General features: G+C 47.1%; 1 protein-coding gene across 2 annotated transcripts in view; it reads left to right on the top strand.

Annotated features, from left to right (window-relative positions):
- VOPP1 (VOPP1 WW domain binding protein) overlaps positions 1 to 22,913 on the top strand; it is a 97,531-nt gene that overhangs the window by 49,387 nt on the left and 25,231 nt on the right. The gene's annotated exons all lie outside the window — the stretch shown is intronic.

The raw sequence follows: 22,913 nt of genomic DNA, 5'->3' as shown, positions 1-22,913 counted from the left end.
GGCATTATTTCATTCTTTTTAAAAAAATTTTGTTGAAGTATAGTTGATTTACAATGTGTTAATTTCTGCTGTACAGCAAAGTGATTCAGTTATACATATATATATTCCTTTTCATATTCTTTTCCAATATGGTTTATCACAAGATATTGAATGTAGTTCCCTGTGCTATATGGTAGGACCTTGTTGTTTACCTATCCTGTATATTATAGCATCTGCTAATCCCAAACTCCCAACCCTTCCCTCCCCCACCCCTCCCCTTGGCAACCACAAGTCTGTTCTCTATGTCTGTTTCTGTTTTGTAGATATGTTCATTTGTGTTGTATTTTAGATTCCACATATAAATGATATATGGTATTTGTTTTTCTCTTTCTGACTTATTTTGCTTAGTATGATGATCTCTAAGTCCATTCACGTTGCTGCAAATGGCATTATTTCATTCTTTTTTATGGCTGAGTAATAATCCATTGTATATATGTACCACATCTTCCTTATCCATTCATCTGGTGATAGACATTTAGGTTGCTTCCATGTCTCAGCTACTGTACATACTGCTGCAATGAACACTGGGGTGCATGTTTGAATTAGAGCTTTTGTCTTTTCCGGATATATGCCCAGGAGTGGGATTGCAGGATCATATGGTAGCTCTATTTTTAGTTTTTTAAGGAACCTCCATACTGTTCTCCATAGTGGCTGCACCAATTTACATTCCCCCCAACAGTGGAGGAGGGTTCCCTTTTCTCCACACCCTCTCCAGCATTTATCGTTTGTACACTTTCTGATGATGGCCACCTTGACTGGTGTGAGTTGGTACCTCATTGTAGTTTTGATTTGCATTTCTCTAATAACTAGCAATGTTGAGCTTCTTTTCATGTCCCTGTTAGGACCCACAACTTTTAAATGAACTCTCAATGCCTAGGACAGTGCCTGGCACACGGGGACATCCCTGAATGTTAAGTGGATTTGAGTGGATGCTTTTCCATCCAGTCACCACCACTGGTCAGCATTGGCTCTGCTGGTTCCTCTCAGGCATTTCCGTGTTCTCTGCCTGGCAGGCTCCTCAGTTCCTCCTTCCTAATTGGCTCTGATATAGCATCTTAGAGAGTCTTCACACAGTGTTGTGTGTCCATTGAGGGCTTCTGAGATTGGGCCTTGATGTGTGCATCTATCTGGCCTCAGTGTGTGGCATAGTACGTGGCACGGTGCATGGCACTCGATGCTTGTCTTCACGTTTGCAGTTTGTTTACTACCAGCTTGTTCTGCACTGATTTCATTTCCCATATTCTGGCACCTTGTCCTTAAATAGATTTTTAAGTGTTCTGTAGTCCAGAAGGTCAGGGGTCAAATATTTGCTCTATTACTTTTTTACAAAACTGAGATGAAACTTAGCACAAAAAAAGAAAATTACAGGCCAATATCACTGATGAACATAGGTGCAAAAATCCTTGACAAAATACAAGCAAACTTAATCCAACGGTACGTTAAAAGGATCATACACTGGGTTCAAGATGGCGGAGTAGAAGGACGTGCTCTCACTCCCTCTTGCAACAACACCAGAATTACAACTAACTGCTGAACAATCATCGACAGGAAGACACTGGAACTCACCAAAAAAGATACCCCACATCCAAAGACAAAGGAGTAGCCACAGTGAGACACCAGTAGGAGGGGCGCAATCACAGTAAAATCAAACCCCACAACTGCTGGGTGGGTGACTCACAAACTGGAGAACACTTATACCACAGAAGTCCACCCACTGGAGTGAAGGTTCTGAGCCCCACATCAGGCTTCCCAACCTGGGGGTCTGGCAACGGGAGGAGGAATTCCTAGAGAATCAGACTTTGAAGGCTAGTGGGATTTGATTGCAAGACTTCAACAGGACTGGGGGAAACAGAGACTCCACTCTTGGAGGGCACGTACAAAGTAGTGTGCGCATCGGGACCCAGGGGAAGGAGCAGTGACCCCAGAAGAGACTGAACCAGACCTACCTGCTAGTGTTGGAGGGTCTCCTGCCGAGGCGGGGTATGGCTGTGTGTCACCGTGAGGACACTGGCAGCAGAATTTCTGGGAAGTACTCCTTGGCGTGAGCCCTCCCAGAGTCTGCCATTAACCCCACCAAAGAGCCCGGGTAGGCTCCAGTGTTGGGTCGCCTCAGGCGAAACAACCAACAGGGAGGGAACCCAGCCCAAACATCAGCAGACAAGTGTATTAAAGTTTTACTGAGCTCTGCCCACCAAAGCAACAGCCAGCTCTACCCACCACCAGTCCCTCCCATCAGGAAACTTGCGCAAGCCTCTTAGATAGCCTCATAAACCAGAGGGCAGACAGCAGAAGCAAGAAGAACTACAATCCTGCAGGCTGTGGAACAAAAACCACATTCACAGAAAGATAGACAAGATGAAAAGGCAGAGGGTTAGGTACCAGATGAAGGAACGAGATAAAACCCCAGAAGAACAACTAAGTGAAGTGGAGATAGGCAACCTTCCAGAAAAAGAATTCAGAATAATGATAGTGAAGATGATCCAGGACCTCGGAATAAGAATGGAGGCAAAGATCGAGAAGATGCAAGAAATGTTTAACAAAGACCTAGAAGAATTCAAGAACAGAGATGAACAATACAATAACTGAAATGAAAACTACACTAGAAGGAATCAATAGCACAATAACTGAGGCAGAAGAACGGATAAGTGACCTGGAAGACAGAATGGTGGAATTCACTGCTGCGGAACAGAATAAAGAAAAAAGAAGGAAAAGAAATGAAGACAGCCTAAGAGACCTCTGGGACAACATTAAACGCAACAACATTCGCATTATAGGGGTCCCAGAAGGAGAAGAGAGAAAGAAAGGACCAGAGAAAATATTTGAAGAGATTATAGTTGAAAACTTCCCTAACGTGGGAAAGGAAATAGCCACCCAAGTCCAGGAAGTGCAGTGAGTCCCACACAGGGTAAACCCAAGGAGAAACACGCCGAGACACATAGTAATCAAATTGGCAAAAATGAAAGACAAAGAAAAATTATTGAAAGCAGCAAGGGAAAAACGACAAATAACATACAAGGGAACTCCCAAAAGGTTAACAGCTGATTACTCAGCAGAAACTCTACAAGCCAGAAAGGAGTGGCATGATATACTTAAAGTGATGAAAGGGAAGAAGCTACAACAAAGATTACTCTACCCAGCAAAGATCTCATTCAGATTCGATGGAGAAATCAAAAGCTTTACAGACAAGCAAAAGCTAAGAGAATTCAGCACCACCAACCAGCTCTACAACAAATGCTAAAGGAACTTCTCTAAGTGGGAAACACAAGAGAAGAAGAGGGCCTACAATAACAAACCCAAAACAATTAAGAAAATGGTCATAGGAACATACATATCGATAATTACCTTAAACATGAATGGGTTAAATGCTCCAACCAAAAGACACAGGCTTGTTGAATGGATACGAAAATAAGACCCATATATATATATATGCTGTCTACAAGAGACCCACTTCAGACCTAGGGACACATACAGACTGAAAGTGAGGGGATGGAAAAAGATATTCCATGCAAATGGAAATCAAAAGAAAGCTGGAGTAGCAAGACTCATATCAGATAAAATAGACTTTAAAATAAAGAATGTTACAAGAGACAAGGAAGGACACTACATAATGACCAAGGGATCAATCCAAGAAGAAGATATAACGATTATAAATATATATACACCCAACATAGGAGCACCTCAATACATAAGGCAACTGCTAACAGCTCTAAAAGAGGAAATCGACAGTAACACAATAATAGTGGGGGACTTTAACATGTCACTTACACCAATGGACAGATCATCCAAAATGAAAATAAATAAGGACACACAAGCTTTAAATGACACAATAGACCAGACAGATTTAATTGATATTTATAGGACATTCCATCCAAAAACCGCAGTTTCACTTTCTTCTCAAGTGCACACAGAACATTCTCCAGGATAGATCACATCTTGGGTCACAAATCAAGCCTCAGTAAATTTAAGAAAATTGAAATCATATCAAGCATCTTTTCTGACCACGATGCTATGAGATTAGAAATGAATTACAGGGAAAAAAACGAAAAAAACACAAACACATGGAGGCTAAACAATACGTTACTAAACCAAGAGATCACTGAAGAAGTCAAAGAGGAAATATAATGGAATATTACTCAGCCATAAAAAAGAATGAAATTATGCCATTTGTGGCAACATGGATGGAACTAGAGATTATCATACTACTAAGTGAAGTAAGCCAGACAGAGAAAGACAACTATCATATGATATCACTTATATGTGGAATATAAAAAATAAGATACAAATGAACTTATATACAAAACAGAAATAGACCCACAGACTTAGAAAACAAACTTAGGGTTACCAAAGGGGGAAGGTAGGGGGAGGGATAAATTAGGAGTTTGGGACTATCATACACACTGCTATATATAAAACAGATAAACAACAGGGGACCTACTTTATAGCACAGGCAACTCTACTCAATATTTTACAATAACCTATAAGGGAAAAGAATCTGAAAAAGAATATATATATATATTTATATATGTGTGTATATATATGTGTGTGTGTATGTGTGTGTGTGTGTGTATATATATATACACGCGCACACACACACACACACACACACGTATATGCATAACAATTACTTTGCTGTACACCTGAAACACAACATTGTAAATCAACTATACTTCAATTAAAAAAGAAAAACAGGTGAAATTTACATAACAGAATTAACCATTTTGAAGGGAACAGCGCAGTGGCGTATAGTAGAGCCATAGTGTTGCGAAGTCACTACCTTTGTCCAGTTCCAGACGTTTCCATCACTGCTCCATTATTTCCTAGCCCTTTGACCTTCCTCAGTTAGCTTCCTCGTGAACTGTGAACATGAGTGTTGACCTTCTGGATTGTAGTTCAGGGCCTGTGCGTGGTCAGCACTGAAATCATACGCAGATGTATACACACCCAAGCGTAGCTTGCATCTGTGCTGTGTATGCGCACAAGGTTGGTTCTTACACAAACCGACCTTGCCACTTGCCTCCACCCTTGAGGCGTGTTGGTGTCCCGACACACCATGGGCCCAGTGTGGTGCTGGAAGAAGAGCTGCTTTCTACCGTCCACTCCATTTAGCATGTGAAAACTCTTCTCCCTGCTTTCCATCAAGCTGGGGCAATGGAGGACTTTTATCCAAGGGGAGTGAGGAGCAGTGACTTAGATGTATTCTACTCTGTCCCAGCTTTCGTTGCTCAAGGATCGATTTGCTGCAGGCTAGATACCAGCCGCAGACCGATCACAACCTCGGCTAGAAGCACTTGCGCCTGTGTGTTGTTCCCGGAAGCCAGCCCCATCGTGTTTTCTGTGGACGTGGCACAGGTGGTGGTGCAGGTAAAGGAGACTCGCTTACAGCCCAGCCCAAGCTTGTCCTTGCTGGGGGCCTGGGCATCGAGGTCCAGCACTGCGGTCTGCATGGCGCGCCAGACCTGCCTCTGGACACACGTCTGGTGCCACATGCTTACTGCTTGAGGAGCTGGAAGCTACATCTCCTTCGTTCAGTCCCCCGATGCCTGTTGAGTGTCTGCCGCGTGCCGGCTGTTGGGGTCCGGTGGTGCAGGTCACGGGTAGTGCTGTGCCCCAGGGAGCTGGGACACAATAATGTGTGACTGACCAGTTAATATTTTGAAGCACCTTTAACATTAAATTGAAAAATCATGAGTTATGACAGATCTCATTTAACCAATATATTCCTGGTATATTCTACCTTCCATTTCTTCTGGGCAAAGTGCTTTGTGTAAGATTCTCCTAGATAGATAATCCTTAAAGATATGTTGACTCAAGATGGTGTTTTTATTCTGTTTGAGGGTTTCCCCCTGTGGAAAACATGTTACAAACAACACCTCTGTCTTGTGCTTATAACTTACCATGGAGCACACTGGGGAGGGAACATGCAGGTCACACACTTGTTTTACAGATTTTACTCTTGCTTTTGAAACCTAATTTCATTTGACTCACCAAAAGTCCCATAAGTAGACACTCCTTCTGCTTCCTTTGTCTGTCTTCATGTTCCTGAATTTCATTCTAGCATTGTAGTCATCAAGCTACTAGAGGCTAATTTTTTAAAAAGATAATTAGGTTTCCACTGTAGCTACCTGGATGTGTAAAATGACTCTCCCCTGATTGGTTTGTTGATCCAAACTATATCTCTGTCTGCCCCCTCCCTTCATCAAGCTTTTTGATTTCTTTAATTTGTTCATTTATGGAATATGTATATGTACAAGCAAAATGTATTCTCATTTTTGAAGAAAGAGTCCCTTTGGAATCTGAACAGAGAAGCAACACATATTTCAACCCTCTTTCCTATGATTTTTTTCTTTCCATCTGTCCTTCACTACCTTTCTTTCCTATCTACAGGCTGAGCTTTCAAAAGCTTTTAATTAAAATGTACCTTTTCTTTTTTTTTGGTTGTGTTGGGTCTTCGTTGCTGTGCACGGGCTTTCTCTAGTTGCGGCGAGCGGGGGCTACTCTTCCTTGCAGTGTGCGGGCTTCTCTTCCTTGCAGTGTGCGGGCTTCTCATTGCAGTGGCTTCTCTTGTTGCAGAGCACGGGCTCTAGGCGTGCAGGCTTCAGTAGTTGCAGCATGGGGGCTCAGTAGTTGTGGCTCGCGGGCTGTAGAGTGCAGGCTTCAGTAGTTGTGGCTTGCGGGCTCAGTAGTTGTGGCTCGTGGGCTCTAGAGCACAGGCTCAGTAGTTGCGGCACACGGGCTTAGTTGCTCCGTGGCATGTGGGATCTTCCCGGACCAGGGCTCGAACCCGTGTCCCCTGCATTAGCAGGCAGATTCTCAACCACTGCACCACCAGGGAAGTCCTAAAATGTACCTTTTTTGTGCTTTGGTTCTGGGCTTACTAGATACGTCCTCTTAGCAACAGTGTGATTTAAAGATAGCAGGGAGGTCACGTGGCCTCACCAGTCCCATCCCTTTGCTTTCATTCTCGACTTGAGTTGTTCTTGGGCCGAGGACTTGCTCATTCAGCCCCTCTGTCTGCTGCAGGGGCGGGCGAGGTGAGCAGATGGGGACGGGCCTGCTGAGGAGCCCTTGCCGCTGGCCGCGCAGGGCTGCACATGTCTGCAGGGCCTGGCTTCCCTCCTGTTTGTTCAGAGTCCAGAGGGCACTGCAGACCAAGGTGGCAGTTGTCAGGGAAGCGTCCCAGTGCAGTGTCACATCCTGGAGCACTTCGATGCCCTGGCGGCTGGCGGGAGCGCCTGTCCTGCCCAGAGGTGCACCCCGGGCTCCGCTCCCGCGTGTGCAGCAGGGCAGGCATGGGGCACGGGGCTGGCTCTGGTTCAGCTGCTCTCGCCAGCAGATCCCTTGGCCTCTAGGCCTTGGTTCTCGGGGTCCCGTGGCTGTGGTCATGGTCACTACCACGTTCAGTTTCTGAGAGGGTAGATACTGCCCTGCGCGTCCCTAGCGTCTATAATCATCACTGATATTTGCAGTTTCCTGGTGGCTTGGAGAGGGTCAGTGGGTCTGTGTCCAGAGGTGACCAGATGGGGCTCCTGACTTTAGATGTGGGCACTGCTGCCCCAGAGAGGGGCAGGAGGGCTGCGCGAACCTGTCTCACTGTGGGGTACGCTCCTCCTGGTGACTCTGGGAGGGCCCTTCCGCTTGTCTCCAGTGTCCAGAGGGGCCCTGGTGGACCACCACGGCCACAGTCGACGCCCTTGTGGGCAGAGGGGGCCTCTCAGATCAGAAGCAGTGTCTCTCTGTCGACGAGAAATGTCACGCTTTCTGCTGAGATCTGTAGCCCCGAGGCTCGCTTGCCCACAGCCGCCGTCCGCGGAAGGACGTGAGTGTGCAAGGGCAGAGGTGGGAGGCAGAACCAGGTGGAAGGCGGAGGGTGCTGAGTCCGTGTCGGCCGCTTGGACTCGTGTGAGTCTCCAAGTATGGGGCCCAGGAACCTCAGGGCCTTCTCCGAAGTGCACGGTGGTGGAAGGACCTCACTGCCCTGGCGCACCTGCCAGCACTCACCAGGAGCGACCCATGCTTCCGTGTCTCCCTCAGACCAAGACAGAGCCGAGTGCGTCCCTGAGTTTTCCCAGACTGTAGCTGAGGCAGAGCCCTCCACTGCGGCGAGGAAACTGTGAGGGAATTAATCATAATACAAAGACTAAGAATAATGACAGCTGACATTCATTGAGTGCTTACTGCATGCAGTGGACTTTTCTGGGCACGCTACATGTATACTCTTCCGAGAGCTTCTGAGGGTGGTCCCTCTCTCCTCCCCTCCCTTCTTTTCCCTCCGTTTCAGCTGAGGGACCTGTGTCCTTCTCGTCCTTTGGTACCACGCTCCATCCTCGGACTTGCTGTTGCTGAAATAAAACATCCGTTGTTTCCTCCCTAGACTGGGGGTTCGTTGAGGGCACGAGTTCTATCTTCTGTGCTGACGCGCTGCCAGGCACATGGAAAGCACGCGGTACTCCTTTAGTAACTCACACGTGGTGGCCTCGAGCAGGGTTGGGGAAGGAAAGAGTGACTCACTGTCATTCTTCAGGGATGGAAATTGTTCTAGGGACCTAATGTCAAGAGACCTGTAGTCCTGCTCTGCCATTAGGTTGCTCTGTGATCTTGGTCAAATCTCCTAACCTTTCTGGGCCCCAACTTCCTGGGCTAGATAATCTCCAAGGTCTCATACTGCTTAATTCTATGACACCCTCTGGCTGGCTGTGCAGAGTAACTTAGAGCATAGAGAACAAACAATGAACGACCAAGCAGGCTTATGTGTTGTAGCAGAGACAAGGGTACAGATACGAGATGGATTTTAGCGCATTAAGGGTCCAACCTGCTTGCCAAGTACAAATCAATCACCTAACATTTCCTGTCTAAGCAGTGAGTCATCTTTCTTCTGCAGGTCTTGGTATTGACACAACAGTGGGGAGGAGATGTTAATCACACAGTCAGATGGTGGAATGGATCTGGGAGCCTGTGACCACTCACTGCTCCAGACTGTGAGGTTCCTGAGATGTCTTTATTAGGTGCTGGACTGGGGCTTCGCAGCAGTCAGGTACATGGATGCTTATTTAAACCATGACTGTTTTTCATTTGATTTTAAACAAGCCAGAGAAAGCTGGTGATTTAGATGTGCATGTTTCCTGTTCTTTATGAATAGAATTGGATCTGGTAATTCCTTCCAGAAAATTGAGGGTAGGTTAGAAATGGGTTGGGTCTTCTTAACTAGACACCAGTGATTTAAAAACAAGATGAACCAGTGGCGCTCTGTAGAGCTGGCCAGTGGGAAAGGACCCAAAGGGGGTCCTTGATTTACCTGTATTCTCTTGGAATACTAAGGAAACCTTAAGACCCTCGCTACCTAGTTTTACAAATGAAGTAATTGACAGCAGGAGACGCTAAGCATCCACCGGGGCCCACAGTGTCTTCAGGGGTCTTTTTGTGTGACTGGGTCACACCTCTGGCCGCCACGTGGATGGAACAGAGCTGCAGGGCATTTGGGTCCTGGGTGTTGTGTTTGCGCACTTATTCTAGTTTTTGGTTCAGCTCATAAGTACCACTGAAGGAGAGAACGTGGGGACACTTGTCTTAATCATCTCCACTGAGACGTGAGGGAATCCCCAACTGCCCAGCTCAAAGGAGAGAGCGAAAGGGAACAGATGGATGGAAAGCACTTTGTCAGATTTATAAAAGAAAGATAGGATGCACGAAACAGTTAGTGAGGACACACATCAGGGTCATGCACTGATGACCCTGATGTGTGTACTTTGTTGAGTACCTGCTACGTGCACACCACCGCTGCGGGGGCAGGAGCGAGCGTGTACCAACCCTGGGAGTAGAGACACAGAGGCGGGCCTCAGGCCCATCTCCTGCAGCCCTAGGAAGGGCCGTTCCTTCCAGCCCTGCTCTTCTCTGGCTATCGATTTCGACCAGGCCATTTTCAGGCCCTGTGCCCAAGTTTCCCATTGGAGTGTTGAAGCTTCTTTCAAAGTACTCACATTACCCTGGTTTATCTTGTCTTTCTGGGTTCATCTCTCTGCTGTGAATAATTAATGGTGTGAATGGGTGAAGTGTTTGCAGGTGTCAGATCAAGATCCCAGATTCAGGCTCTGCAGAGCCCGCACCCAGCTAGGAGGTTGGTGCCAAGGTCAGTTCAGGGACCCTGCGACACAAGGTTCCCCCGAGCAGTAGCAGGCTGTGTTGTGACCCGGGGCCTGGTGCCCTGCGCCCTCTGTGCCCAGCTCCCCAGCAGCTTGGGGAGCCTGAGGTGTGTGCAGGGTAGACAGCGGGGTGGGGCAGGGCAGGGGGGCTTCAGCTGGTGAAGCAGCTGAGCACAGCCTTTGGTAGCAGCCTGGGGAGGGGGAGGTGTCTGGTCTGGGGACAGATACTCTAAAGAAGAATTTTTCTTCTCCCTCACTCCTTGTTGTTGGGCTTCTCACTGAAGACTTATGGTGTAAGTTGGGGGCATGTTCGTGTCCTTAGAACAGGGAGAAAGGTTTCACCGTAATCCCCCTTTCGGATCTGTAGATTCCTGTTGTGGTCTGAATATTTGTGTCCTCCCAAAATTCACATGTGGAGTCCTGACCCCCAAAGGTGATAGTATTAGGAAGTAAGGCCTCTGGGAGGAGCTGAGGTCCTGAGGGTGGGGCCTTTGTAAATGGGATTAGTGCTCTTGTAAAAGAACCTCCAGAGGGCCCCCTTGCCCCGTCCACCATGTGAGGACACAGGCTGTGAACCAGAAGGGGGCCCTCACCGAAACACGACCCTGAGCTTGATCTTGGACCTCCCAGCCCCCAGAACTGTGAGAAGTAAATTTATGTTGTTTGTAAGCCATCCAGTCGGTGGTATTTTGTTATAGCAGCCGGAACAGACTAAGACAACCTCTAAAATGTCGTGTTTCTCTATATATTCTGTAACTGGATTTTTTTTCCTTAACTATATATTATACATCTTCTTCTAAGTCAGTATACAAAGCAACCTCATTGTTTTTCATAATGACAGAGTGTTCCCTGGGGAGGTACCATAGTTCATTTACACATTCCGTTATAATCATTGTACATTCAGGTAGTGCCACTTTTGTTTTGTTTTTACTACTGAAGGTCTGCAGTTCCTTATCTGTTATTCCAAAATTTGAGACAGTGCTCATAAACAAATTTTTAAATACTTGGTAGCAGGAATGGATTTGGACAACACGAGGCTTTTAAAATTCTTTTTAGAATTCCATTTAGTAGGATGTGCTAAAATATAAACTGAGGCATATTAAAATTTTCAAGAGTTTATTTGAGGAAACGTCAGTTCAAATTGGGCAGTGATGAGGAGCATTCCACCGCCAGGAGCCAGGGGCGAGATGTTTGTAGAGATTCAAACGAGGAAGTGATTTGATTGGCTACAGTTTAAGAGATTGCCTAGTCTGGGAAAGTCCTGTTGGCTGTTGGTCATTGGTTTCCTTCCCAACTTGAGGCACTCACAGGAATCCACTCTGCCTTAGGTTTCAGTTTGCTTCCAAAGGCAGCACAGCTGTCAGAGCCCCCTCAGGCTAACGGCGTCCTTGTTTGAGAACTTTAACAGATGTTTTGTGTATTTCAGTGCAGATTTCTGCTGGTAACGTTATGTAGCACGTGGTTACATATCTTATGATTCATGAATCCAGACCGTTCTCAGTCTCCACATATCTGGTCCCCGGAGTTTGGAGAAAGGATTCTGATACGCCCCCGTACTCAGTAAACATCTTCCTACACGTACTAGAACTTATTTTGTTGTGAGATGGATTTGCAGACTTAGAATTGCTGAAGCAAAGGTTATGCTTGTTTCATATTTTAATAAATGCTTTGAGTTTCCCAAACGTTGTCATGATATAATCGGCCATCAGGGTGTGAGGGCAGCTGCTTTCGACCATCCTCAGCCACGCTGAGTGTAACACCGTAATCAGAGGACACTTTGTACTCTGGGTTCTTGTTAGTTATGTGTTGTCTCATCCTAGGGAGTCTCTTTCTGCTGCGACATCACTTCCGCTGAAGGCAAACACATATGATGTGCCGGGAACCATGGTAGGCACCTGGGCTATACATAGAGGAATGAGATAGGATTGCTCTTAAGCTCATGGTCTGGTGGCGGATCTATAGATGCCTTTAACGGTGAACAAATATTGTACGTGGTCGGAGCTGGAGACCCAGCAAAGGGAGGATCCTGGCGTGGCGGGGAGGACGAGGGGATGGTGCTGAGGAAGACCTCACAGAGCTGATCTTTGACGGCTGAGAAGCAGTTTCAGAGGCTCTAGTGAGAGTGTATCTGGGGCACCACAGGGCTGGAGTGTAGGCTGCCTTGCCGACGGCAGGGGCTGAGATGAATAAGGAGGGGGAGGGGTCTTGAACGTCCTTCTGAGAGCTGAGACTTGCTTCTGCACAAAGCAAGGCGACGGCACCAGCTTGGCCTCTCGGAAGGCTGCTGGCGCAGCGCTGGGCTGGGAGGTGGAGACTGGAGCTGAGGTGGTAGCTGTGTAGTAAGGGCACAGCGTGGAGGGTCTCACTCTTTCAGTGAAGATGGGCTGAGAAACCAGTCGGTGGGGCTCGAGTGTATCTCAGAAGCATCAGTGCGGGGCTGAAGAGTGGTCTCTGCTTGGCAGACAGTGAGAGAGGGTGCAGAGAACAGGTTCAGCGAGGGGCTTCGCAGAAGGGGGAGAGGGGCACGGTGACTTGAAGTTCTTGCCGAGCATCCAGGCAGCGGGGCTTTGCTTCTGCAGCTCAGGAGGGTCCACGGACGGAACGTAGATTTGAGAGTTCTGAGCAGGTAAGGAGAGTTAAACCAACTCAAGTAAAAGTCAAGCTGAGAAAGTCAGCCGGGTGTCAACCTGAATCCAGGTTTCTAGATTTTTGAGCTAATGAGGGCTGGAATCTGTCTGCTTTCCGGAGCTCTTGGCCACATTCATTGTGCCATTTATATTTGCCTCACTTGTGTTATTTCAGTGAAATGAAACCTAGTATCGGGTTTCAGTTGTATAAGATCATAGGAGGACTTCTGTTTTTCCTTTTCAGTATTACCTCACTGACCAGCGTTTATTTTTTAACCTGAGGGTTAATCAACCCAAGCTATAGAAGGATAAGTTTCTTGTTTTCCAGGTTAGAGTTGAATAGAACTGATATTAAATGATCAGCAATTTACTGAAAGGAGGGAAGAGGAGAAACCTCTACCCCAGAAACACAAGGGCAGAGTTTCAAAATCTGGAGCCAGCAAAGGTCAGCAGTCATGGGAAAGCGTCTAGGCCATCTTTCCTCGTCCACTCACTCAGCTCCGGGGGCAGCTGGGCTTGGAGGCAGCAGCTGTTCAAGGGTTAAAATGGCAAGGAAATGAGCACTTTCTAACCCATTTGGTCTATTTATTTTAGGGCTTATAATAAGCACTTATAATACTTTCTCCGTGGAAGAAGTAGAGTGGAATTTCCCTATGGAAACCCCATAAGCCACCCTAAGTACAACCAATTTTGGTTTATTCCAGTGTGAGATGTTTTCTGGTAAAAGATGTGTTTCTGGAGGAATGACTCCCAGGGCACCTGTCCTCCCAACCCCCAAAGGCTCAAGGTCGGGTCTCATCAGAGCCACTGTGGTCCCCTCTTTAGAGCCCAGAGATGTGTGACTTTGCCATGAAGTGTTAAAAGGTCATCAAACTCTAACCATCTGTTTCCACAGACGGGCACATCCCCACCTGTCAGGGAAATCAAGTCAGACTGGAAGGAAAATATTCTGACATATGAATTGTCAGCTGAGATTGACAGAAAGAACCGTCAATTCATCCTCAGATCTGTGAAGTTTTTGACTTGACAGCCAGACACGTATAAGGTCTAAAACCTGTGATTGGAGAGATGAAAGTTCTTTTTTTTTTTTTAATTTTATTTATTTAATTAATTTATTTTTGGCTGCGTTGGGTCTTCGTTGCTGCGCGTGGGCTTTATCTAGTTGCAGTGAGCGGGGGCTACTCTTCGTTGTGGTGCGCGGGCTTCTCATTGCGGTGGCTTCTCTTGTTGCGGAGCACGGACTCTAGGCACGCGGGCTTCAGTAGTTGTGGCACACGGGCTCTAGAGCACAGGCTCAGTAGTTGTGGCTCACGGGCTTGGTAGCTCCGCGGCATGTGGGATCTTCCTGGACCAGGGCTCAAACCTGTGTCCCCTGAATTGGCAGGCAGATTCTTAACCACTGCGCCACCAGGGAAGTCCTCCATCTCTTTTCTTTTTCTTTTCCTTTCCTTTCCTTCTTTCTCTCCCTCCCTCCCTCCTTTCCTTCCTTCCTTCCTCTTTTAAAATTAATATATAATTCATATACCATAAAATTCACTTCTGCTTTCTTTATATCCAGGCAGTGAACTGACCTGTCCGAGATAGCTGATCAGAGGGCACCTGGTGGTGTTTGGGTCACACGCCTGGGTGCACGTCCTCCCTCTCCTCCTGCAGGGCCCTCCCTTTCTGCCTACACCGCTGGCTGTCTCCTCTCTGACTTTCCATGCAGCTAGGCCAGGACTCTGTATGTGGAGGGACCTCTCGTTCTCTTCCACTGATTTTCTTACTCCAGGCAGCCTGTCAGACTTTGGGAAGATCTCGGATTCTGGATTATGGTTCAGGATGTGAAAAGATCCCACTTTCTGTTCAGGCCCAAGCCCCATTCTGCACCTGACCTTCCCGTGGGGCTGTCGGACATTGCGGTGCTAAGTCGTGGCCATGTGGTCATTGCACAGAGGAGGAGCAGGATGGCTGGATGTGTTCGGCGCTCCTGGGTCCCAGCAAAGCTTGATTCTTCACTTAAGTGACAGAAAGCTAGGAGTGCCTTGAGCGACAGAATGAGGCTCCCGTTCTGACTGGCTAGAATAATGAGCCAGATTCCATACGTTTAAATGTTGTAATGGATAACTGTAGGATCCTGTATTTAGGTCCCTAAGCCCTGTACCAGTACAGGATGGGAAGATAGAGCTAACTGACTGAGAAAAGCTTGGAAGTTTAGTTGACAGAAAGTTCATTCTGACTCAGCTGTGTTATGGTTGCTAAAAATGTTAATACTGTCTAAGGCTGCAGTCGTGAGAGTGAATGGGCATTTTTCCTGAGCATGGGGAACCAAGATTTTACCCAAACTGGGCATGCTTTCCTGGAGGAGAGAAGATTCCGGAAACATGAGAACCCCTTCCGATGGTGGAGGGCTGGCTCTTGCTGGAACGGCCATGGGAGGTGTGGGCAGCCTCTGGTGGGGAGGTCAAGAGGGAAGGTGAGTCAAGGATGTGGTGAGGGTGAGTTCCTCCCTACAAGGAAGGGGGGGCAGAGCTCTTCAGGCTCTTAGGGGACACCTGCCAAGGGTGTTGTATGGCTGAGGGACCGGCCAACCTCGGCGCTGCCCCTGAGTTTCACTTCCCTTTTGGAGTTTTCTCTGACCTTGTGGGGCTGTGTTTAGTTTTTTCAAGGAGCCCAGTTTCTCACAGGTTAATTGGAAATCTCTGATAACCTTGAATATACTTCCTGATTCTAACTCAGGAAGCCTTCTTTAAGCACCTGCCTTGTGCTTTGCTCTGTGGGAAAAGGCAGATGACAATAAAAGCAGCGTAAGAAGCAGGTCCAGGTATCAAGATCCATACGGTATATAATTGAGGAGACCAGACCAACCATCAAACTAAGAAACTGGGGATTGGACAGGAAAAAAAAATGTCCTGGCTGATACATAGAAGGGAGAACATGGTCCGCTGAGACTTAACCCAGCAGGTGCGGGAAGGATTGGCCTTGTGCGTGAAATAGGGTTGATGGGAGTTTACTTAGAACCCTGAAGTTTTCTTGTTTCAGCCATGGCCCGTTTTTTAACACCAAAAAAACAAAAAAAATTCCATCCCCCATAAACTCCATCTCTAGGCTTCCACCCTGAAGACTCGACTCATATTTTAGTTGCTCTACTAGATGCTGAGATGATTTTCCACGAATCAGTTTAAATATAAATTACCAGTTTACGCCACATGAAAAAATCTACTTACCAACAGTTGGCCATTTTTTTTTTTTTTAAGAGAGTTTGTAACTTTATTAACATTGGACACTCCCTGACTTGATGTGCTGTCTTTCTCTACTCCTGAGATTTATGTGACTCGAAGGCTAAGAATGGATGTGTCAGGTGGGCAGACCGCTCCCCTCCTGGGCAGTGCTGAGATGGCACGTGCTTACTTCTCAGGCTCCGCAAACTGCCAAAGGGGCCATCCTGTTATATTTGCGTTTAATCGCTGCCATGACCAATCTCTAACTTGTGGCAGATACACTTCTAGACATAATAAGCATCGTCAGAACCACGCCACCTTTCATATCCTGAGGGGAAAGGCTACACACCCTGATTTTACCTGTGTGAGGTACCCAATTACAAATTCACACCTGCTCAGAGTGGACCGTTCGTTGTCTTACCTTATCAGAAATGTGTGTTTGGATCCTGGGATACGGGGGAGAATACTTGCTTCACAGGAAGCAACTCCAGGGGCCCATTTCTGCTAATGTACATGCACTTTTCACTCTTCTAAAGCAGGCATGTGTGTTTCAGACTCCTAGACCTATACTTAAGATATGTCCGGGAGTAGATTTAGTAGTTAAAAGCAATGTCCTTTCTACTGCAAGTTTGAGGGTCTGGCACACAGAGTAGAGCGAGAAGGAAAATTCAGTTCTGTTGTCTCCATGCTGATTTGTTCTGCACGCAGCACAGTGAAGGTCACGGGCTTAGTCCGTCTTCAGCTGTCCTCTGGAACACCAGTGCCATCTCAAGGCTTGGGCGCCGGGAGCACAAGACCTGGTGTGTCGGATGATGACTTATTTAGTAGCTAGACCGCCTGCTCATGTTGGCTACTTCTGATTGAGCTCAGCGTTATACTTAACATTCTTTTCATAATTGCAGCTGTTTGGAATGTCAGCAGGTGTGTGCTTAGGGCCCCAATTTACCAACAGGTTCACTGGAAGAAAGCAGCAGAGAGAAGGGGGGGTGACAGTGTCACCCCACGGGTAACTGCGTGCTCCTTCGAGTGGTTGGCACTGCCCAGCATCCACATCGGGGGCCAGGCCAGGACTGCAGATGAGCCACAAGTGTGCTTGGAGTGAATGGCTCTTCAGCGAGACAAGAGAGCGTAAAGGACACTCTGTTCTGAGAAAAGAAAGCAGATAACCAGTTGACAGTGCACATTTCTGCTGGTGTTCCAAATCTGGATCCTGAAAAGTGAGAGGTAGAGCACTTAGATGTTGAATCTTGCCTGCCAGCAGAAAGTAATTTGAATTAGGAACTCAAAATCAATATACTTTCTTAAAAAATTGTCTTTGTTTTTCATTTTTTTATTGAAGTGTAGTTGATTTACAATGTGTGAGTTTCAGCAAAGTGATTCAGTTATACACATACATATTCTTTTTCATATTCTTTTCCATTGTGGTTTATTACAGGATATTGAATATAGTTCCCTGTGCTATACGGTAGGACCTTGTTGTTTACATTTTGTACATAGTAGTTTGTATCTGCTAACCCCAAACTCCTAATGTATCCCTCCCTCACCCCCTTTCCCCTTTGGTAACCATAAGTTTGTCTTCTATGTCTGTGAGTCTGTTTCTGTTTCATAGATATGTTCCTTTGTGTCATATTTTAGATTCCACGTATAAGTGATATCATATGATTTTTGTCTTTCTTTGTCTGACTTCACTTAGTATGATAACCTCTGGGTCCTTCCATGTCACTGCAAATGGCATTATTTCATTCTTTCTTATGGCTGAGTAGTATTCCATTGTATAAAAATCAACATACTTATAATCTTCGTTCTTAGGCTGAGGTACGTGCGTGCGTGCGTGTGTGTGTGTGTGTGTGTGTGTAATTCGAGACAGGAGGCTCTACATATGTTTAAAAGCTTGTGGAGATCCTTGTCTTGTGTGCCTCTTCTAACAGGGGTATGCTGCAGGGGCTTAGGTTTCAAAGCAGCAAATGTTTCCTTATGAATATAACTCTGAAGGGATGTGTTTTAACAAATTAGGGTCCCACCCTTATGGCCTCATTTAGCCTTAATTACCTCTTTAAAGGTCCCATCTTTAAATACAGTCACACTGAGGGTAAGGGCTTCAACATAGGCATTTTGAGGAGACACAGTTCAGTCCTAACAACATCCCTCTACATCACCAGTGTCTCCCATCACCTCCCAAAGCTTCTGAGTGTGGTCTACAGAGTTTCCCACATACAAAAAAGAAAAGAAAACCTCACTAAATTTTTATCCCTGTATCTGCTTTCCTGTTTTATACCAAGTTCACAGTTACCAGACTGGAATGGACTCCAGGTGCCCTTCAGCCCTCACTGTACCCAGAGCTGGGCAGCTCTAATTATAGTCAGGGTCAAGCTACTCTCTGGGAAACATCTTGGTAGTAAAAGTGGTAGAACAATGGGAGAGAAATTGTTCTGAGTTGGGAAGATCACAGACTCGCTGCTCCTAAGCTGCAGATGTCTGCCATCTGTGTTCTCCATCCCCTGCAGCCACCTCCCGCCCTCGTTCAGAGCTGTTGATAGTAGGCAGATGGATGGGGGCATTCCCGCTGGAGAGGGAACGAGAGTTGCATCTTCTAGAATTTGATCACTGCAGGTCATCTAGTAGAATTAGGAGCAAAAATGGAATAGCCGTCTGACCCAGTGTCACCCAGGCAGAAGTCATGGGGGACCAGAAAGAACCCTTAGCCCAGCACCATTGACAGCAGGAAGTGATCTGCTAGTCCGGGGACTTGGACCTGCAGCTGCCCAGAACCTACCAGGAGGATGAAAGAAGCCCATCTAGATGCAACAGAAATTTGAGCCTGCCCGCTTTTGACCTGGGGCCTCCACAACAGTAGCTTTGAAGGAATATGTATATCTGTGTGGCTGTATGTGTGACCAAAACGTAAGTTTCACAGAACACTTCTTTCGTGGGCTGCCCTCTGCTTTTTTTTTTTAATTTATTTATTTTTGGCAGCATTGGGTCTTCATTGCTGTGTGCGGGCTTTCTCTAGTTGCGGCGAGCAGGGGCTACTCTTAGTTGCGGTGCGTGGGCTTCTTATTGTGGTGGCTTCTCTTGTTGCGGAGCACGGGCTCTAGGCACGCGGGCTCAGTAGTTGTGGCTCACGGGCTCTAGAGCGCAGGCTCAGTAGTTGTGGCTCACGGGCTTAGTTGCTCTGCGGCATGTGGGATCTTCCTGGACCAGGGCTCGAACCCATGTCCACTGCATTGGCAGGCGGATTCTTAACCACTGCGCCACCAGGGAAGCCCCCCTCTGATTTTTAAAAAAATGATCTTTACCTTTGTAAAATACATGTCACAACCCAGTAACTTGATTTCATAATCATATTGTGACTAGTGGGTCACAATACTTGAAAACACTGTTCTGTTGTATAATATTGTGGGAACTTTGGTAGTTCTTCCCAAATCAACACCATACTTTTACCCGATGTCACATCTTACTATGTTAGTTCTGTCTTTATGATTACGTTATCATCTACTAATTGTAGAGAGTTCTTGGCATGGAATGGTGTAGGCGATTTGGCCAATATGCAGTTCCAAGTTAAAGCAAGAACCCCTTCAGGCATTATTAAAGAGTGGTTGCTGAATTTCTGTCTGTGGCTCCATCCCAAGGACCTCCTGCCACTTACCCGAGGATTCTATGCTTCCTTCTCATTGTCTGTTACCATGGTCTTGCCGAATTTCCACCTTTCCCTCCTGTTTCTTCTGGGCTTGGTTTGCTTTCTGGGAAACTTTAAATTCTGCCACATTAAACATCACCTTCCCCTCTACACCTTCTCAACCCCTTTCACTTTCTTAGGCATCCCTCCACTGCCCTTCTTCTTAGTCCTATCCAGTTGGTTTATTCGCCTGAGCTGAATGGTTGTGGAGTCTTACACGGTCACTGTTCACGAGCACAGTCAGGACACACCCTCGTGGTGATGACTTGGTCCACAGCGGCTTGTTAAGCAGAGCCCTGGAAGAATAGGAAAATCAAGTGGGATCTGAGAAAGTGGCCCTTTGGTGACAAAAGACTCAGTGTCGCTGAAGAGGCAGTGTCTATGCAAAATGCCTTCCTGAAATACTGGCCAAATCCTTTCTTGGCTCCAGCAGACAGTGACCTGAGCTGAGAGGAGGCGTGACATCCCTAGCGCCTTGTTTTCTGAGCTTGTTTCAAACATGGGGTTGATAATATTTACCTTGTGTGTTAAGTAAGACAGTTGTGAAGCACTGACCTGCCACCTAGAGTGTAGGATGTGACCAAAGCCTATAACCTTTGTTCTCATGTGTATGAGTTCTCCATTGCTGAGTAATAAATCACTACCGACTAAGCAGATTGAAGCCACGTGTATTTATTATCTTACAGTTCCTATAGATAACAAGTCTGGGCACAGCATTGGTGGGTCCCTTGCTCCAGGTATCACAAAGCTGAAACCAAGAGGTGGCTGGGTTGTGCCCTCTTCTGGGGCTTAGGGTCCTCTTGTAAATTCATTCAGGTTGCTGGCAGAATTCCTGTCCTTGAGGTTGTAGGACTGAAGTCCCAGTTTCCTTGCTGGCTGGCTGGGGGTTGCACCCAACTCTTGGAGATCACCCTTAGGCCTAGCTCTCTTCTTCAAGCCAGCAGGAGAGCCCCCGGTCTGCTACAGCCGTCTTACACAACATACCACCATATGTAATGTTCCATAGTCATGGGAGTGGCCATCCCATCATATTCACAGGACCCTCCACACTTAAGGGGAGGAGATCATGCAGGCCATGTACTCTAGGGGGGCAGGAATCTGGGGGCCCTCTTTGAATTCTCTCTACCACATTATCATGAATCTAACATAGTTGCTAAGGACTCTTGTCTTCACAAGTTCATGATCGGAAACAGTCCCATCTCATTTTGTTTACAATGAATTGTCCGAACTCCACATAACCTAGAAGGGAGAAGTCCATATCTCCCTTGAGCGCTCCCCCCACTCCCTCTGCACACAGGCACACGCACCCGCACACACCAGGGAGTTACTGTGGACGGTGCTGTACATGGTGTGAGCAGTCGATGCTGTTCGTGCACTGCTGGTGCAGCCCTGGCCTAGACGCCCTGGCTGCCCTACAGCGGCCACTTCATTTTGTCTTCCGCTCTGTGCTTAGCCTTCCTCTCCCCAGTGCAGCTGGAAGGCCAGCAGACCAGCCGCCCTGGAGCCAGCACTCCTCTCCCAGCACTGAGGCCCTTGTGCTGGCTCACGCCATAGCCAGGCTGGATCTCTGAGTGGTCAGACGTCACCCTCTCAGTGAGTCATCCCCGACCCCTGGTTTGAAATGGGATCGTCCACCACTCCCTCCCCCGAGCTATTGATCTGCCGGCTTCTGCTTTATTTTTCACCGTAGTGGAACTTACTGCCATCTAACCCAGTTCATGTTTTTCTTGCTTGTTGTTTGTCTCCCTCTTCTAGAAAGAAAGCTCCTCCATGGCAGGGACTTCTGTCTGGGTTTTCACTGCTCCACCCCCAGGACCCAGTGACTCTTTGTTAGATGCATGGGTTGTGAGAACCAGTAGTGTTTTTAAGCGCACATTTCAGTGCTCTGCTAGATGTTGGTTGGTTAAGTCCAGTTAAGCAGATTAGCTTGTGTCACCAGCTTATTGGAGCATCTTGTCAAAATCATGAGATGTTCATGGACTATGGGAGGAATGGGCGGGAAACTTCTGATCATGTGGAGAAGCGTGTGTGCCTGTGTGTGTGTGTGTGTGTGTGTGTGTGTGTGTGTGATGGCACTGGTTCAGTGGGGGTCTCTCAGCTCAATTTGTCCTTGAAATGATAGAGGATTTAGCAGCGATTGGGTGCTGGGTATTTAAAGAGCTAGAGGTAAGCCCTAGGAGCCAAAGAAGGAGAAGCAGCGCTGGAGCTCAGGTGTGCTGAGTTGCACTGTAACTCATAACTCTCCATCGTAACTAATGTTTTATAGGGAGCTATTTTCTACATACTTTTCTACATAAAACAAGTCAATTTGTACTGGAATTACCTACAAATTCAGTGTCCAAGGTCTTGGATCAAATTGTGTATTTCTCCCAACTACTTTTTTTTTTTTTTTAAAGAAGAAAATTGGCAGGAACCTAGATCACAATTCTATGATCGTTTAATAGTATTGAGAAACAGCCTTGCCCACCCTCACACACACCCAATCCACTGCCACTTGGACTGAAATCGCTTTAGTGAAAGTGTCTCTGTGAAAACCAAAGTGCAGAAGTTTTCATAGCTCCGTAGCCCCTTGGAGCCTGGACCCTGCTCTGGACCTGTCCTCGGAGGGTGGGGGCCTTTCTCAGGGTCCTTCTGGGGGAGGACGGGTGCTGAGCACCGTAAGTGTCAGCATTGTGGGGGCAGGACCGGTGTGAGCAGCCATGGCCCTTGTCAGCACGTTTCGTGAGGATGCTGGCCTTCAGACTTCAAACAGCGCTGTGAGGAGGTCCTGCCCACCCACCCCTTTTGCTTACGGGGGAACTGAGGCTCACAGAGGTTGAATAACTTGCTAGAAGTCCTGCAGCTGGTAAGTGGCAAGACCAGGACTAAACCACCTGACTTGTCTGACTTCGTAACCTCTGCCCTTAACCTCGCTGGCCTTGTCGGTGCAGATTCCCACCTTCTGACGGGGGTCAGCCCTGAGTGGGGTCTACAGTGCTCTGACGCTCCCCTCTGGTTTCATGCAGGTGTTTGGTCATCCAGTTACAGGGCCTCCCTAGAAGGAAACCACTGTGATTCCGCCCACAGGATATGTAGCAAACAGGTGCTTTGCATGACACTGTCCCTCTCAGCGCCTTCCGTTTGGGCCACCCGTTTGGACTACCGCAGCTCTGCTAGTTTCATAAAATGCAGTGGTGGCAGTTCTGTCCTTTGCACTGAAGTATGCCTGGACCTCCTGACGGGTCTGGCCCTTCTT

Source organism: Eschrichtius robustus, chromosome 8 (genome assembly GCF_028021215.1).
Source record: "Eschrichtius robustus isolate mEscRob2 chromosome 8, mEscRob2.pri, whole genome shotgun sequence".
NCBI classification, from domain to species: domain Eukaryota; kingdom Metazoa; phylum Chordata; class Mammalia; order Artiodactyla; family Eschrichtiidae; genus Eschrichtius; species Eschrichtius robustus.
Note: the sequence above shows the minus strand (reverse complement) of the source record. Positions and strands in the feature narration are given on the sequence as shown.